At 42.4% G+C, this 17,610-nt stretch overlaps 1 protein-coding gene across 22 annotated transcripts in view; it reads right to left on the bottom strand.

The window, feature by feature from the left end:
- The window catches only part of ANKS1B (ankyrin repeat and sterile alpha motif domain containing 1B), a 787,939-nt gene that overhangs the window by 286,894 nt on the left and 483,435 nt on the right, over positions 1–17,610 (bottom strand). The window lies entirely within an intron of this gene.

The raw sequence follows: 17,610 nt of genomic DNA, 5'->3' as shown, positions 1-17,610 counted from the left end.
GAGGGAAGTAGGCTTCCAGATAAAATACAGAAATTCCAATTTATCTGGGATTGTGTATGTTTATTTGCTTAATCTGGAGCCTTAGAGAAAAGGCCATTGAATGCTGGAAATGAGCTGCCCTGATTCATTTATTTACATATATTTGTTCAACTAATAGTTTGTGAGCACTTACTATGTGCAGGCTCTGGGCTAGGTCATGGGACAAGCTGATAACAGGACAGGAAAGGTCCCTTACTTTTAAGTTTACAGTCTAGTGGAGAAAACAGGAAAATAACCAGATAGAAAATAATACAAGTGATGATCATTTAGCAAAGTTTTATATATGCCAGGTACTATGAAGTGTTTTACCTTGTTTACTGTTCACAACAACCCCCAAGGTTGGTATAGTTATTACCCTTATTTATAAATGAAGAATTTAAGACATAGAGAAGCTAATAATTTGCCCAAGGGAACACGGCTAGAAAAAACTGCTCTAGAGGTGCTGTAGTAAAAAGAAAAAATCACAAGGGAGACCTGTGTTAGAAAGACTAGTCAGAAAAGCCTCTCTGAGAAAGTGACATGTAAGTTGAGATGTGAGGAATCAGAAGGAGCAACCCAACCATGAGAAGAGCCATTAAAAGAAGATTCAGGGCAGAAGGAACAGCTTGTGCAAAAGCAGTGAGGTGAGAAAAGAGCCAGACATAGTCTAAGAACAGACAGAAAGCTAGTAAGACTTGAATTTGGTGACTAAGAGGAATGAGAACCTTGGAGGGGAAAACAAAGCATAGATAATGCAGTACCTTGAATATCCTGATGAGGACTTAGATTTTATTCTAAGTGCAATGAAAAACACCGAAGGAGATAAACCGACTTACACTTATACCTGGCTATGGTGTGAAGGATGGATGGAGGAATTGAGTGATATTGAGTTCAACAACCAAAATTGAAATGACAGTGCAGAAACATCAAAATCTGAGGGAAATGTGATGAAAGATCACCTCCTGGAGAACCACGAGAACAGGGAGTCAAGTTTCCAAGCCAAATATAATTTTTCATTTGAATTAAAAAGAAAAGGCAGATGGCAAAGATAAAAGTCAGATGGTCTTTGATATAGGGTCTAAATGGATACAACTATAGACAGAGATTGAGTACAGTAACACCTTTTAAAATGCAAACATCCATACTCCAGGGACTCAGCAATTCTATTTCTAGGTGGTGGCAGACACTGTTGGCAGGCTGACGCCCTTCTCCCTAGCTACCTCCTACTATGGAGGCTGGACAAACTAAATGCTCTCAGTCTGCCTTGAGGCTATGATTGAATATGTGGCAGTATTTGCCCACTGGAAAACATCTGGAAAAGATTTTTTTCCCGATTAAAAGAGAAAAATTCACCTGGTACCCTCCAGTGTCCATAAGAAAGTGGCAGTGGACTTCTCTCATGTTGAGTGGGTCCAACTGTTTATACAAAGTAACAGAGATGCGTTCACAGTGAGTTGACCATCAGAAACAAATATCCCCATTGGATACCTGTAAGCAGGGAAGCATTGGCTATAAGAGAGTTAGTCCCTGAGTAAGAAAGCTCGTTTAAAGCTCTCTCCATCTTTTGCATCCAAGTTGCTCTGACCAGTGTTGATCTGTTGATGAAAATAATGATGAGGATGTGAACTATGGCACATAAGAGAGTCATAATGGAGGCGACAGTGTATTTAAAATTTACCTTAGACAGACCTGGGTGTGATAACCACCAAGAACAGAGAAGGGATTAGAAAGAATAAAATGTATCAGAACCAATTTGGCATCAGGGTGTGTCAATCTATAAAACTGTCTCTTCTCGTTTTGACTTAAAATTATGAAATCTCATAAAATTATTACTTGAAGGAATTTATTTCCTATAGATTTTGGTTTCTGTTCGATTTACTCACTGGATGTGGAATCACTAAAGTGTTCATGGGGTTGAAAGATTTTAAGTCTGGGAGTGGCTTCTGAAGATGACAGCAATCCAGAGATTGATTAGAGTCCTTATGGTTCTATGGGAAGGACTTTTTTTTAAACATAAGTTTGATTTTTTATAGGAAATAATTTTACACTTGAAACGTGAACACATTATAATCTTAACAGAGCAGAAACAATGAGAACTTTGGGGGATGTTAGGTTGGCCTCCGCATGTGGCTGTTCCCTGAACTCTTGAGATGTCCAGTTTGTAAGCAGGTCCTTGGTCACTCGGAATGCCTATTGAAACAGGGGACCAGAAGATTCCTGACTTTCCTCCACATTTACTTTTGGTTTTGAAGACATTTTTCTTGAAATATCTTCAGTAGAAAAACATATTTTCCCCCATGAACACTTTGCTTTGGTTTGCTTCATTGTTAAAGTTTGGTGATGGGAAAACTCACTTGCACCATAGTATAGATGGAATGTTTGTGTCCTCCTTCTTCCCTTGTGATCCCCTCCCACACCCCCTGCCCCAATTCATGTGTTAAAACCTAATTCCCAACGTGATAGTATTTGCAAGTGGAGCCTTTGGGAGGTACTTAGGTCTTGAGGGCCAAGTTCTCTTGAATGGAATTAGTGACTTATAAAAGTGGTTCCAGAGAGTCCCTTTGCCCCTTTCACCATGTGAGGACATGGAGAAAAGATGGCCATCTATGAACTAGGAAGTGGGCTGTCCTCAGTTGCCTAATCTGCCAGTGCCTTGATCTTGGACTTCTAGTCTCCAGAATAGTGATAAATTTCTGTTGTTTATAAGCCACCCTGCCTATGGTATTTTGTTATTGCAACCCCAAAAGGACTAAGACATATAACAACACTGGAATTAATTGTGAGGAGATGGTCACTGTGGGTTAGATAGGCAAGAGGCAAACCCAACCAAGTGGTTAAATGGAAGGCTGAGCAAAATTACAACTAAGAAGAGTCCTTTAAACCTTTGTGGAGCTGTCTGGCTCCACTATTTGCCCTTGGGTTGAAAACAAAGGGAAAATTTGTGCAAGACACAAAAATACCCTTTCCATGGTATAGCATCTATACTGTGAAGGATCCTGACCTCATTTTCTCCCATTGTTTTCTTCACTAAATAATACTACCCAACAAGAACAAGAGATGAGAGAAAGAAAAGGGAGATACCCTTTCTTCTAATGAATACTAAATGTTTGCTTGCCTAATTTTTCTAATTAAAGTGAGTTCTTGGGTTTTACTTCTAAAATATTCAACTGGTACCAAAAGCATCATGAAGCCTTTCAAATTAAGTTAAGCATTATTAAAGATGAACACATCTTCTCTAGGTCAAAGCTGATGCTAAGTAGGCCACAGAGTCTCTTATTTCTTTCTACTTGGTGTTATATGTCCTGTATTCATCATTGAATAGCCTACTTTTTGGGAGAAGTGATCATGCCTTAAGCATCTTTGCATCTACCTTATCACCTGTTTGCTAAACGTTGACTAAATTAAAAATTTGAAAGAATGAATACATAAGTAAAAATGTGAAGCATAGATTTATAAAAACATCAGTCTAGAGATCATTAAGCACTTTTGTAAAAAATGAATTTAAAAGTTTGAGCTGAAAATTCTAATATTTAGGAAGTTAAATTTCTCCCCCTTAATTGAAGGAAATATAAAGATGGAATTTCCAGTACACAATAACACCAAAATGTTCTTAATTTTTTTCAGTTTTGCAAATTCTTATGATTTGAGTTTCATCCAGGACTGTCAGTTGAGACATCTGATCATCTAAAAGCATTCAGAGAATTAGGATCCCATATGGCTCAAAAATATTTCCTATCCGGCAGGGAGAAAGAGAACTTACTGTGAAAATAATACTGGTATAGACTTCAATTTATGAGCACAAGAAGCACGAATGAATTTAAATCATTATTTATGGCATCATAATCATAATGACAATAAAGATCAATTACAATGAACAAAATAAGAATATACAGTTCAAATAATCATGCTGCATAATGAAATATGAGGTATATTTCAAAGCCACGATACCAGTGCAGCTACATTTTCTCTTACAGAAACAACACTCATTGGAATCATAAGTCCTGGCTTATCACTAATTGTGTAAACCTGGAAGAGTCATTTAACTTCCTTGGAATTTAATTTTCTCAACTGAACAATGATAAAGTTGGATTGGATGTTCCCTTCTAACATAGCATTTGTTCTGGAGGTTCTAGCACAAAGTAACTCTACTCACCTACTCATCTTTTCTGAAGAATAATTCTCCTTGTTTGGGGGAAAGTATTTTCTTTAAATGAGTGCTCAGAGACACATTTCTATAACGATGAAAGAGGACAAGGATTTGGGCTCAGACAACTGCACCAACTGAATTAATAATAACAATAGTAACAGCTGTTAATATTCATTGAGTGTTGACTGTGGGCTGGACACTGCTTTAACTCTCAGAAAAATTCTATGAAATAAATATTACTATTAATATCTCCCCTTTACACATGAGAAAACTAAAGCTTAGCGATAACTAGGAACTTGACCGAGATCACACAGTAAGTGGTAGAGCTGCTGTGGCGACAATAAAGAAGAAAATGAAAGCAGAGAGTCAGATGCCCCTGCATCCCATCGCCTAGACAACTGTCTTCCACATGGAAGTGGATGTAGATGGATGGAGTCTCTCCCTACTAGTCCAGTGGCCTGCATTAACCCCTTCCCCACAGTCTCTCCTAAGGCATGGAGATTAGGAAAAAGAACATGGAAATTGTAGCTCCTGGGTTCACATAGTCTTGATCTTTAATAGCAGAGTGACTCTGGGCAACTAAGCTTCCTGTCTTCATCTGTAAAACGGGGATAACAATGACACCTACCCTTGGGGATGTGGTGCATAATGCTTATGAAATTGCTTTATGAACTAAAAAGTAAAATTGCTAAAAATGAAGCATGCCTGCTAGGAACTATTATTTTTTTCTGTTAAGAACACCAAGCAGTAAATCTTCTAGTTTCATGTGGCTTTTGAGAGAAATAGTCTATTCTGAAAGCGGCAGAATGTGTGGTGGAAAGAAATGTAGGTTTCAGCACTAGCTCTGCCATTTACTTAGCTTTGTGGCCATGGGCAAGATGCTTAATTTGGCATCCCACAGGGCCCCAGCTCAGAGGGGGGTTTAATGCTCTGTGGTGACTGTCTTGAAATTCTTCATCATTTTTTCTTTGAATTTGTATTTTGTAAATGAAGACTGATGGGGCAAGGGAGTGTGGGTTGGGGTTTCTCGCCACTTCTTGGGATGGATTCTGCTGAAAACCTCATCACTGCTTCCTGAGCTCTGCTTGGACTTCCCCTCTGTACCTGCTCCCCAAACTGCTGCTGCTCTTCTCTCCACTCCCAGCAGGGCTCTGGGAACTGACACAGGGAGGGGTAGGGCATGGTGTCTCCTATCCACACCTCCCCCGCCCAGCATTGGCAGGACTCTGGCACATCCCTTGGGAAGTGGGTCCAAGTATACCCTTGATCTGGGTACCAAGCATGTCCTGACACAGACACAGAGATTTAAAAGCCTCACAAGTCCCCTGTCTCCCATGGGTTGGAGTGACAGGCCCCTGGAAAAGGCTTCCCAGACCCTGCCCAGGTCAAGGGCTGCTCATTGCTCAGGGGCTGGTGGGAGGGGGGGCTCAGCAAGAGGTGTCAGGATCTGCAGTGAGGCACCTGAGTCTGCCTTAGGAGGCATGGTCCCAGGTGTCTGTGAGGGTCTGTGCTCTCCCTGCTGGTGTCTGAGCCTGGGAGTGCTCCTGTGGCTGCTGCTATGCCCGAGGGCCTCCTCCCTCCTCCTTCCAACCTTTAATCTTTTTTAGTTTGGCTTACCTTTGTCTTTTGGCCCGCTCATGGCATCCTTTGGATGCCATGAAATAGGAATTGTGTCATTTTGGTGATTCTGTATATGAGTTAGATGCTGTAATATTTGCATTTAAAACTGGCAATGCACAATGTAAAAAATGGCAACATTTATGCTAATAAAATACTTTTTTTTTTTACTCAGAAGAGTAATAGTAAATTAAAAAACACCATGGCAAGTCCAGAGAGAGACTGATGAAGAAAGGGAAAAGCTTTTTTTTCTTTTTTTCCCTTTCTTGATTAAGGTATTACAAATGTGTCCTTATTCCTCCATCCATACTGTTGCAAATGGTAGGAGTTCCTTCCTTTTTACAGCAGCATAGTATTCCATTGTGTAGATGTGCCAAAGTTTTTTAATCCACTCATCTGCTGATGGGCACTTAGGCTGATTCCAAATCTTAGCTATTGTAAATTGTGCTGCTATGAACATAGGGGTGCATATATCCTTTCTGATTGGTGTTTCTGGTTTCTTGGGATATATTCCTAGAAGTGGGATCACTGGGTCAAATGGAAGTTCCATTTTTAGTTTTTTGAGGAAACTCCATACTGTCCTCCACAGTGGCTACACTAGTCTGCAATCCCACCAGCAGTGCATAAGGGTTCCTTTTTCTCCGCATCCTCTCCAGCATTTGTCATTTGTTGATTTGTTAATGATAGCCATTCTGACAGGAGTGAGATGGTACCTCATTGTCATTTTGATTTGCATCTCTCAGATGATTAATGACTTTGAGCATGTTTTCATATGTCTCTTGGCCTTCCTTATGCCTTCTTTTGAAAAGTATCTATTAGGGTCCTTTGCCCATTTTTTTTATTGGGTTGTTTGTCTTCCTTTTGTTAAGTTGTATGAGTTCCTTGCAAATGTTGGAGAATAAACCTTATCGGAGATATCGTTGGCAAATATGTTCTCCCATGCAGTGGGCTTTCTTTTTATTTTGTTGATGGTTTCTTTTGCTGTGCAGAAGCTTTTTATTTTGATGTAGTCCCATTTGTTTGTTTTCCCTTTAGTTTCCATTGCTCTAGGAGTGGTATTGGTGAAGAAATTGCTTCGGCACATGTCTGAAATTTTGTTGCCTTTGGATTCCGCTAATATTTTTATGGTTTCCCGTCATACGTTTAAGTCCTTTAAGTCCTTTATCCATTTTGAGCTTATTTTTGTGTATGGTATAAGTTGGTGGTCTAGTTTCATTTTTTTGCATGTGTCCGACCAAATTTCCCAGCACCATTTATTGAAGAGACTGTCTTGACTCCATTGTATGTTCTTGATTCCTTTGTCAAATATTAGTTGAGCATAGTAGTTTGGGTTGATTTCTGGGTTCTCTATTCTATTCCATTGATCTATACGTCTGTTCTTGTGCCAGTACCAGACAGTGGCTTTGTAATACATCTTGATATCTGGTATTGAGATCCCACCTACTTTGTTCTTCTTTCTCAGGATTGCTGCAGCTATTTGTTTTTGTTTTTATTTATTCCAGATGAATTTTTGGAGACTTCTTTCTAGATCTGTGAAATATGCTGTTGGTATTTTAATGGGGAGTGCATTGAATCTATAGATTGCTTTGGGTAGTATGGACATTTTAATGATGTTGATTCTACCAATCCATGAACACGGTATGTTCTTCCATCTGTTTATGTCTTCTTCTATCTCTTTTTTCAACGTGCTGTAGTTTTCCGTGTACAGGTCTTTTACCTCTTTAGTTAAGTTTATTCCTAGGTATCTTAGTTTTTTTGGTGTGATGGTAAATGGGATTGCTTTTATAGTCTCTCTTTCTGTAAATTCACTATTGGTGTATAGAAATGCCATAAATTTCTTGGCATTAATATTGTATCTGGCTACATTGCTGAATTCATTTATTAAGTCTAATAATTTTTTGATGGAGTCTAGGATTTTCTATGTACAGTATCATGTCATCTGTGAATAAGGACAGTTTTACTTCTTCTTTACCAATTTGGATGCCTTTTATTTCTTTTTCTTGTCTGATTGCAATGGCTAGTACCTCCAGTACTATATCGAACAGGAGTGGTGAGAGTGGGCATCCTTGTCTTGTTCCTGTTCTCAGGGGAAATAGTTTTAGTTTTTGCCCATGAGTACGATGTTGGCTGTGGATTTGTCATATATGGCTTTTATTATGATCCTTCTATTCCCACCTTGCTGAGAGATTTTTTTATCAAGAAAGGGTGCTGGATTTTGTCAAATGCTTTTTCTGCATCAATTGTTATGACTATGTGATTTTTATCTCTCAATTTGATTATGTGATATATCACGTTTATTGATTTGCAGATATTGTACCATCCTTGCATCCCTGGGTTAAATCCTACTTGGTCATGGTGTATGATCTTTCTGATGTACTGCTGGATCCGATTTGCTAGAATTTTGTTGAGGATTTTAGCATCTATGTTTATGAGGGATATTGGCCTATAATTCTCTTTTATTGTGTTGTCTTTATCTGGTTTTGGTATTAGGGTGATGCTGGCTTCATAGAATGAGCTTGGAAGTGTTCCTTCCTCTTGAATTTTTTGGAATAGTCTGAGGAGGATAGGTTTTAGTTCTTCCTTGAATGATTGGTAAAACTCCACTGTAAAGCTGTCTGGGCCTGGGCTTTTGTTTGCTGGAAACTTTTTGATGACTGCTTCAATTTCTTCCATAGTTATCGGCCTATTCAGGGTTTTATATTCTTCCTGATTGAGTTTTGGAAGGTTATATTTTTCTAGGAATATGTCCATTTCCTCCAGGTTGTCCAGTTTGTTGGAATAGAGTTGTTCATAGTATTTTTTAACAATCCTTTGTATTTTGGTGGGGTCTGTTGTTATTTCACCTCTTTCATTTCTGATTTTGTTTATTTGGATCCTCTCTCTTTGCTTCTTGGTGAGCCTGGCTAGAGGTTTATCAATCTTGTTTATCCTTTCAAAGAACCAGCTCTTGGTTTCATTCATCTTTTGTATTGTCTTTTTGGTCTCTATGTCATTTATTTCTGCTCTGATCTTTATTATTTCCTTCCTTCTGGATACTGTGAGCTTTTCTTGTTGCTCTCTTTCTAATTCTTTAAGTTGCAAGGTTACATAATTTATTACCAGTCTTTCTTGTTTTTTTGAGGTAGGCCTGTAGAGCTATGAACTTCCCTCTCAGGACTGCTTTCATTGTGTCCCAAAGATTTTGGATTGCTGTGTTTTCATTGTCATTTGTTTCCAGGATGTTTTTTTTAATTTCTTCTTTGATCTCTTTGGTAACCCAATCATTGTTTAATAGCATGCTATTTAGCCTCCAAGTGTTTGATTTTTTTCATTGTTTTTATTGTAGTTGATTTCTAGTTTTATGCCATTGTGATCTGAGAAGATGCTTGTTATGATTTCTATCCTCTTGAATTTGAAGAGACTTTGCCTGTGTCCTAATATGTGGTCTATATTTGAAAATGTCCTGTGTGCACTGGAGAAGAATGTATATTCTGTAGCTTTGGGGTGAAATATTCTGAAGATGTCAATTAAGTCCATCTGATCTAGTGAGTCATTTAGGATTGCTGTTTCTTTGCTGATTTTTTGTTTAGAGGATTTATCCAGTGGTGTCAGTGGTATGTTTAAGTCCCCTACTATGACTGTATTGCTATCAATCTCTCCCTTGATATCTTCCAGAGTTGTTTTATGTATTTGGGTGCTCCTGTATTGGGTGCATATATGTTTACCAAAGTTATATCTTCTTGTTGAATTGCTCCCTTTAGTATTATGTAGTGGCCTTCCTTATCTCTTTTTATGGCCTTTACTTTGAGATCTATTTTGTCAGATATAAGTATTGCAACCCTAGCTTTTTTCTCATTTCCATTTGCCTGAAAAATTTTTTTCCATCCCTTCACTCTCAGTCTGTGTGAATCCTTTGTTCTGAGGTGGGTCTCTTGCAGACAGCAAATATATGGTTCATGTTTTCTTATCCATTCAGCTACCCTATGTCTTTTGATTGGAGCATTTAATCCATTTACTTTTAATGTTATTATTGATTAAGTACTTGTTTTTTGTCATTTTTATCCTTAGTGTTTGTGTTTCTTCTTGCCTTTCCATTTCTTCTTTTTACAGCAGTCGCTTTAGCATTTCTTGCATTGCTGGCTTGGTGGTAAAAAACTCTCTTAGCCCTTTTTTGTCTGTGAAGCTCCTGATTCCACCTTCAATTCTGAATGATAGCCTTGCTGGGTATAGTATTCTTGGGTTCAGTCCCTTGTTTTGCATCACTTTGTATATTTCATTCCATTCCCTTCTGGCCTGGTGTGTTTCTGTTGAGAAACCAGTTGATATTCTAATAGGAGATCCCTTGTAGGTAACTTTCTGTCTCTCTCTGGCAGCCTTTAAGATTCTTACTTTGTCATTGGTGTTTGCCAATTTAATTATGATGTGTCTTGGTGTCCATCTTTTGGGGTTCATCTTGTTTGGGACTCTATGTGCTTCTTGGACTTGCGTAGTTTTTTTTCTTGCCAATATCAGGGAAATTTTCTGTCATTTTTTCTTCAAACAGGTTTGCTATTCTTTGCTTCTCTTCCTCTCCTTCTGGTATCCCTATTATGCGAATGTTGTTTCGTTTTGTGTTATCCCAAAGCTCCCTTAGGCTCTCCTCTTGCTTTTTAAATTTTCTTTCCAGTTGCTGCTGTGTTTGTGTTCTTTTCCTACCTTGTCTTCTAATTCACTGATGCGGTCCTCAGCCTCTTCTAGTCTACTGTTTAAGCCTTCCATTGTGTTCTTTGTTGCAGTTATGTCATTCTTCATTTCGTCTTGGTTCCTTTTCATGTTTGTGACATTCTCATTCAGCTCCTTATAATTCTCATTGAGTTGTGTGTATTTGTCATTGAGTTGTGTGTATTTGTCATCCAGCATTTGAGCATCCTTATAACCATTACTCTGAATTCTTTCTCTGATATGTTACTAGCCTCAGTTTCATTTAACTCCCTTTCTGGTGATTTCTCTTTTTCTTTCCTTTGGGATTGCTTTTTTGTCTTCCCATGTTTTGCTGTAACATTTTAATTGTAGATCTGTTTGCTTTACTACCCAGGTTCTTTTGGGGATGGTGCTACTGGTGTGATCTCTCAAGTCTCCTGGGCTTGGTAATCTAATGTAGCTCCCTACTTGAGCTATATGGGTTCTCTTGATCTAGGCTTGTGAACTGGAAAGGCACAACTGCGGTGTCTAGAAGTCAGCAGCTGTGGAGGGGGGTGTCCCAATTTTTGTTGTCTTGCGCCCTTGGTTAAAGTCGTGTGTGCCCAGCGGGGATTCACAGTGGCATCCAGGAACTGTCGGGGTGGTGGGGCTCAGGAGGCCTGCTCTGTGGAAAGGCGTGACTGTGGTGTCCAGAGTTCTGTAGTTTTGGGGTGGGCAGACTCAGCTTTCTCTGCTGCCTGTGTGGTTGGACGCTTGTGACCCAGTGACAGCTCACAGGGGCACCCACGGTGTGTTTGCCATCAGGGTGTACTGGCGTACTCTGAAGGACGCTGGCGCTGAAGCCATGGGACTGTGGTGTCTGTGGGCAGGTATCCCAGAAGAGGGAATTCAGCGTTTCTACAGCCCAGCAGTGCATCCCTGTTTGTATAAGTGTGTGCCCATCAGGGGCTTATAGGGCTGCCTGTGGAGTGGTGGGCTTGAGAGACCTGTGTGTCGGAAATGCGTGTGCCTGTAGTGTCCAGAGTTCTGCTGCTGTGGGGTGGGAAGACTCAGTTTTTGCTGCTGCACCTGTGATGGATAGGTGCGTGCTCCCAGTGGCAGCTCACAAGGGCACCCGCAGTGCCTTTGCCAGCACAGCAGTGCACTGAAGCACTCTGAAGGGCCCTGGCACTGAAGCTGCGTAATTGAGGCGTCTGTGGGCAGGTGTCCAGAATGAGTGAATTCAGAATTTCTACTGCCGGAAGAGTGCATCCCTGTTTGTCCAAGATCACACTGAGTCAGGGCTCACAGCAGCTCCCCAGAGTTCCCCGTGGATAGATGGGCTCAGGGTGCCTGCTCATTGGAAATGCACGACTGTGGCAGTGCCTTTGCCGGTGCAGAGCTCTGACACACTCTGAGGGGCCCTGGCACTGAAGTTGCGCAGCTGGGTTTTCTGTGGGCAGTTATTCAGGAAGAAGGAATTCAGAATTTCTACTGTGGGGCAGCACGCCCGTGTCTGTACAAAGTCATACCCAGCGGGGGCTCATGTAGCTCCCAAAAACTGCCTATGGAGTGGTGTGCCCTGGAAGTCTGCGCGCTGGATATGCTCGAATGTGGTGTCCGGAGGTCTTCCGCTGGGGAGAGGGGAGTTTCACTTACTGCTGTGGGAGCGGTGCACCTTTGGAGGTGGAGATCTCAGGGTTTGCGGGTCTGCGGGTGGGGCAGTAGGATTTTGGCTTGAGTGGCTGCTGGGTCACAGGCAGTGTCCAAGGACTGTCTGGGTGGTGGTGCTGATGAGTTCCTAGAAGAGGCCACTCTCCCCTTTAAGATGGCATGGGCTCCATGCCCGAGACCCGCAGTCTGGGGAGTGCCCGCAGCAGTGGTAGTCTCTCCCTGTCCAAGAGAGCCTGGTCTGCCAGCCTCTGCTGCTCCTGCCAGATTTAACTGTCCCTCCCTCCCTCACACACACACCACACACACCCACACACTCTCCTTTCATCCCCTCACTCACTCACTTCCTCTCCCTCACCTCTGTCCTGCCAGCTGCCATATTTCCTCTATGGCAATCGGGAAAAGCTTTACATATAATTTTCATGGTACCTTTACCCCTGCTTTTTGAATAAAGGGCACCACATTTTTATTTTAAACTGGGTGCCATAAGTTTAGTAGCTGGGCATGTTCCTAGCATGTCAGCTTTGCACAATCACCTGGTCCCTACCTCACTGCACAGGTGTACCTGCACCAGGTCTGTGAGCTCAGTGAGGAGCATGGCCGGACTGACCTATGAGCAGCTCATCTCTATCCAATTTTCTCTAACTAGAGGCCCAGTGCATGAAAATTCATGCACTGGAAGGGAGGGTCCCTCAGCCCGGCTGCCCCCTCTCACAGTCCAGGAGCCCTCAGGGGCGGGAGGCGACCCAGCGATCAGGGGAAGGTGACGCCCCATCACACCTCTGCTGGTGCCACTGCTGGCAGCGCAAGCCTCGGCCGGCCTTGGTTACCTGAGCCTTGGGCCAGACCTGGGCGGCTGGGCAGCCACCATCCGAGACTTGCCTGTGCCTCAAGCTGGCCCTGGGTGGCTGGGAAGTCAACATCCAAGGCTTGCCTGCACCTCAGGATGGCCCTGGGCAGCTGGGGGGCTTAGGGGACTGGGGGACTCTGGAGGCAGGTGCGTGGAATGGCTTTGCCATGCGCCTGCCACCCCAGTGGGGCTGAGGGGACTGGGCGCCACCATCTTGTGGCTGTGGGCGCTGCCATCTTTGAGGGCGTGGCATTCAATTAGCATATTCCCTCCTTATTGGCTGTGGTTGCTGCCATCTTTGCAACAGTGTGAGGGTCAATTAGCATATTCCCTCTTTATTAGATAGGAGTCTATCTGCACCTTTTCCAAGAGGAGACGTGAGGGCCACTCTCTTGGAAACTCTTAAGGTCATTTAATCCAAAAAGGGTGATGCTTCCCTAGACATCAACTAGATATAATTTCCATTTGCAATCGGGGGGTTGACTTAAAAACATGAGGATAAAGAGAGATACTGAAACTTGCCTGGTCTTCTGGGGCTCCGTTATTTATTTATTCATTCAGCCTGTCTCTCATTCTCTCATTCACTTTCACTGTCGCTTTGCAATATGGACCATGCTGCACACATTTTGTTAAACATCAAGAATTCAAAAGTGCTGAAGACATTCTCTCGCCTAAAGGAGCTCAAAGTCAGTGAGGGTGGAGGTGGAAAGGAAGAAGGCACATAAATAGGTAATCATTTTTTTATGACAGTAAGTGCAATAATTTTGGCTGTACTGAGAAAAGGTTCCCAAAGTACATAGGCATGGATCAGGAAAGACATTTGGGGGAGGGTCACGTGTGTTACCCACTAAGCGATGAGTAAACGTTATCCAGGGCATGGAAAATGGTAGAGCAGGGAGGGAAGGGCATTGCATGGGTTGCTTATAGGCATGGAGACAAGAAACCAGTGCAGTGAGAGTGAAAACCAGCAAGCAGTTCACTGTTAATCAGGCAGGAAAACTAGGGAGGGAAACACCAAGGAGCGAGCCTTGCAAACCTCACATCACTAAGTTCCTAAGGGGCTTCATCCTGTCGCTCTGGGCAGCAGGTGAATGAATGGTTTTGTGCCCAGAAGGGAGATAGTCAGAGTTATTATTTAGAGAGCCCACTCTAGTGGCTACTTGAAGTGTGGATTTGAAGGGATAAAACTGGAGGCTAGAAGTGGGAGAGCCTGTTTAAGAAGCTCTTATAGCAATTAATACAAGAGACAGTGACTCTGTGAATTAGGGCAGTTGTAGCAAGGGAGGTTCTCTATTAAAAAATGCTGAGGAGTTAAAACTGGCTGGACTTATTATTGAATAAATGGAGTGAGAGGAAGGGAGGAGCAAGGATGACTGCCTTGTGCCTTGTTTGGGAGACTGAGGGTGAAGGGGTCAGGGGAGAAATAGACTCAGGAGGAGATAGGGATTTGGGAGGTGCAGCGGGGAAGAATGGTGTGGGCTGTTTTGGACGTGGTCGGGGGCCTATGGAAAAGACAGGTGGACATGTGAGCAGGCAGAGGAGGCTGACATTTGGGGAGAGGTTTGGGCTGGTGTCCATTTGGGGGTGATCAGGATCTGGGTGGTGGATGTAAGTGTGAGATGGATGAAAGCACCCACAGGGGCATCACAAAAGAGGGAAGGAAAAGAGCCAGGTCATGAAGAAAAGAGGTGAGTATGTTGTCACAGAAGCCAAGAGGATAAAGAGTTTCCACCTGAGGACAGGAACCCGCTGTTAAGCATGGCAGAGAGATCCTAAAAGTGGAAGAGGTTCTTTGATTTGGTAATACAGAGCAGTACATGAGGGATCACAGGGGAGTCTTTTTAGGAGAACTGTGGGGACAAAAGCCAGATCTAGGAGGATTGTGAAATAAAAGGAGTGGGGACTGTGAATACAGATGACTTTTGAGACGTTAGAAAGAGTAAGAGAGGAGAAAATTTGGAGCACAGCTGGAGAAGGAGCAGGGTCAAGGGAGAGTTGCTTTATTGTCTTCTTTCTTTTTCTCTCTTTAGAATAGGAGATACTTAAGCAAGTTTACAGGCAGAAGGAAGGAAAATATTAAAGAGGGAGAGTCTGAGATGCAGGAGAGAGGAAGAAAATTGGTGGAGGCAGGCGAGGCAGGCTTTGAAGAAGACAGCGCCTCCTGTGGGCCAGAAGGAGAGGATGTGAGGATGGCTGAGGATGCAGACCCTGTACTCCTGGGGTCCTTCCTGCTGCCACCTCTGCCACCACTGGCACATGCCCAGTCTTCAGACTGTCTCTAGTCCTGAAACTGAGCTGGCAAACTGCTGGAAAATGCCAAGCAACTGTGCTGAGTGAGTTCTCTACAGATTCACATTACTAAATCGCTAATAGCCTGCACATCATGGCAAATCTTTTGTGGGGAGATTCCTATAAAAGTCCCAGATAACAATTCTCCAAGTCTCTAATCTTATCTTTAGATCCCTCAACCTTACAAGCTCCCCTCCTATTTGGAGTGATTCAAGGTTATCCATCATGAACCCCTTCAGCATCTCTCCTTTCTATTTCAACTTCTTATGTCCTCACCTTAATTTCAGTCTTATTTCTTGAAATATTCAAAATTCTATTGATCTTTCAGAGTCCATCTCAAGTGATATCCCTTATCTCTGTTTTGCTTTCATCTTACATATACATTTCAAGTTATTTGATGTCTTTTATATTTTACTAGTGGCCTGGTGCATGGATTCGTGCACATTAAAAGGAAATTAATTAGAAGGTGGCTGGCCAGGCAGGACTGGGCGAGATGGGCCAGACATGCCCTGGAGCCAATTTCCCATGGCCCCTCCCTGGCCAGCTGCACCTGGGGCAGCGCCACGGCTTGAAGGGTGCAAGCGAGCTGGGTCCCTCTGGCAGGTGGGGTTCTTGGCCTGGCCTGCGGGGATCGGCCGAAACGAGCTCTCTGACATCCCCCAAGGGGTCCCGGAGTGCAAGAGGGCACTCTGCAAAGTTGCTGTTGTACAGGGTGTGAAACACAAATGCAAGTGTGCAGTAAACCAGATTAGGGGCCGACAGTGCCCCAGCAACAACATAACCCATGGCCGAAGGTATAATTGCGTGGCCCCGCGAGGAATCGTGCTCCCTCCTCTCTGGTTCCAGGGTGTGCAGCTCCTGCATCGAGCGTCTGCCCCCAGTGATCAGTGTGCATCATACCTACTGGCCAGTTGGACGGTTGGATGGTCACTTAGCCTTTTACATATATAGATAAGCTATGTTAAATATTTGTAGAACAAAAAAGGGATTCAATCAACCAACCAATTGCCCCAATGCCTTTAAAATAATCTTGCATTCATCTTCTTTATCTCTTTGACTCACTCTTATATATCATTTCTCTAGTAAACTATCAAGTCCCTTAAAGGCAGGTACATTATTTTTTTTATCCATTCTAGCAGTAACAATGTATTGTAAATAATAGCCACCTACCACAATTAATGGATTGTAAGTTCCCAGAAGATAGATGGATGAGACAGACTTATCGATAAACACACACATGCATATGTAGATATATGTGCATATTCTCTAAAGTACATCAATTTAATACAATACTTATTACACACTTGTTAGCAATTAGGGGTATACCAGGATAAAACAAAACAAAACACAGTTTCTGTTTCTTAAGGGTGCAAAATACAGTAGGGTATTCTAATCTGTATGTAACACCAGTACATAAACACAAATAAATATTATGAGTCTTTAGTGTGAACAGGATTTTAACAGGTACAGTGTGGAAAAGCCAAATCTGTGAAAGCCCATGGCTGGAGGGCAGGGTGAGAGGAAGGAGCTGGACATACAGTTTAGAACCAGAGACTGAGAGAACTGGCGTGCTGGTGAGGCTGCACTTCATAGGTCAGGAATCTGGGTGCCCTCAAAGGTCTTAGGCAGAGAACATGATTAAACATGTGCTTTTAAAAGATAACTGACAGCAGAATGGATGGAGAATTGGAAAAGAATGCGATTCAAAGTACGCAGATCTATGAGAGGACTTCTTTTTTTTTCTTGAGATATAATTGACATATTAGTTTCAGGTACACAACTTAATGATTTGGTATTTGTATATATTGCAAAATGATCACCAAAATAATTCTAGGTAATATCAGTCACCACACATGGTTTCTGTGATAAGAACTTTTAAGATCAACTCTCTTAGCAAACGTCAAATATGCAATACAGTATTGCTAACTGTTGTCACTATGCTGTACATTACATCCCTATGACTTCCTTATTGTATAACTGGAGGTTTGTTATAGTTTAGGTGAGAGATGATCCAAGTTAAGCAAGAGCAACTTGGTTACAGATTAGATATGAGACAGACAGGAGAGAGAGAGAGAGAGAGAGAGAGAGAGAGCGAGCGGATGGGGGAGGTGGTATACAAGGTTAACTAAGTGCCCAGAAGTTATTTATTGATCTTACTTTTTAGAAGACATTAAATGACAAATACAATAATGACTATAATCCTATATAATAAAAGCCTAATATGCAAATTGACCGAATGGTGGAACCACCGGTGGAATGACCGGTTGCTATGATGCGCACTGACCACCAGGGGGCAGACACTCAATGCAGGAGCTGCCTTTAGCCTGTAGGCCCCAGGCCAGCCAAGGTGGGTGCCAGCGGGGGCCCCCCCGACTGCCCC

The sequence above is a fragment of the Myotis lucifugus genome, unplaced genomic scaffold (genome assembly GCF_000147115.1).
Source record: "Myotis lucifugus unplaced genomic scaffold, Myoluc2.0 scaffold_10, whole genome shotgun sequence".
NCBI classification, from domain to species: domain Eukaryota; kingdom Metazoa; phylum Chordata; class Mammalia; order Chiroptera; family Vespertilionidae; genus Myotis; species Myotis lucifugus.
Note: the sequence above shows the minus strand (reverse complement) of the source record. Positions and strands in the feature narration are given on the sequence as shown.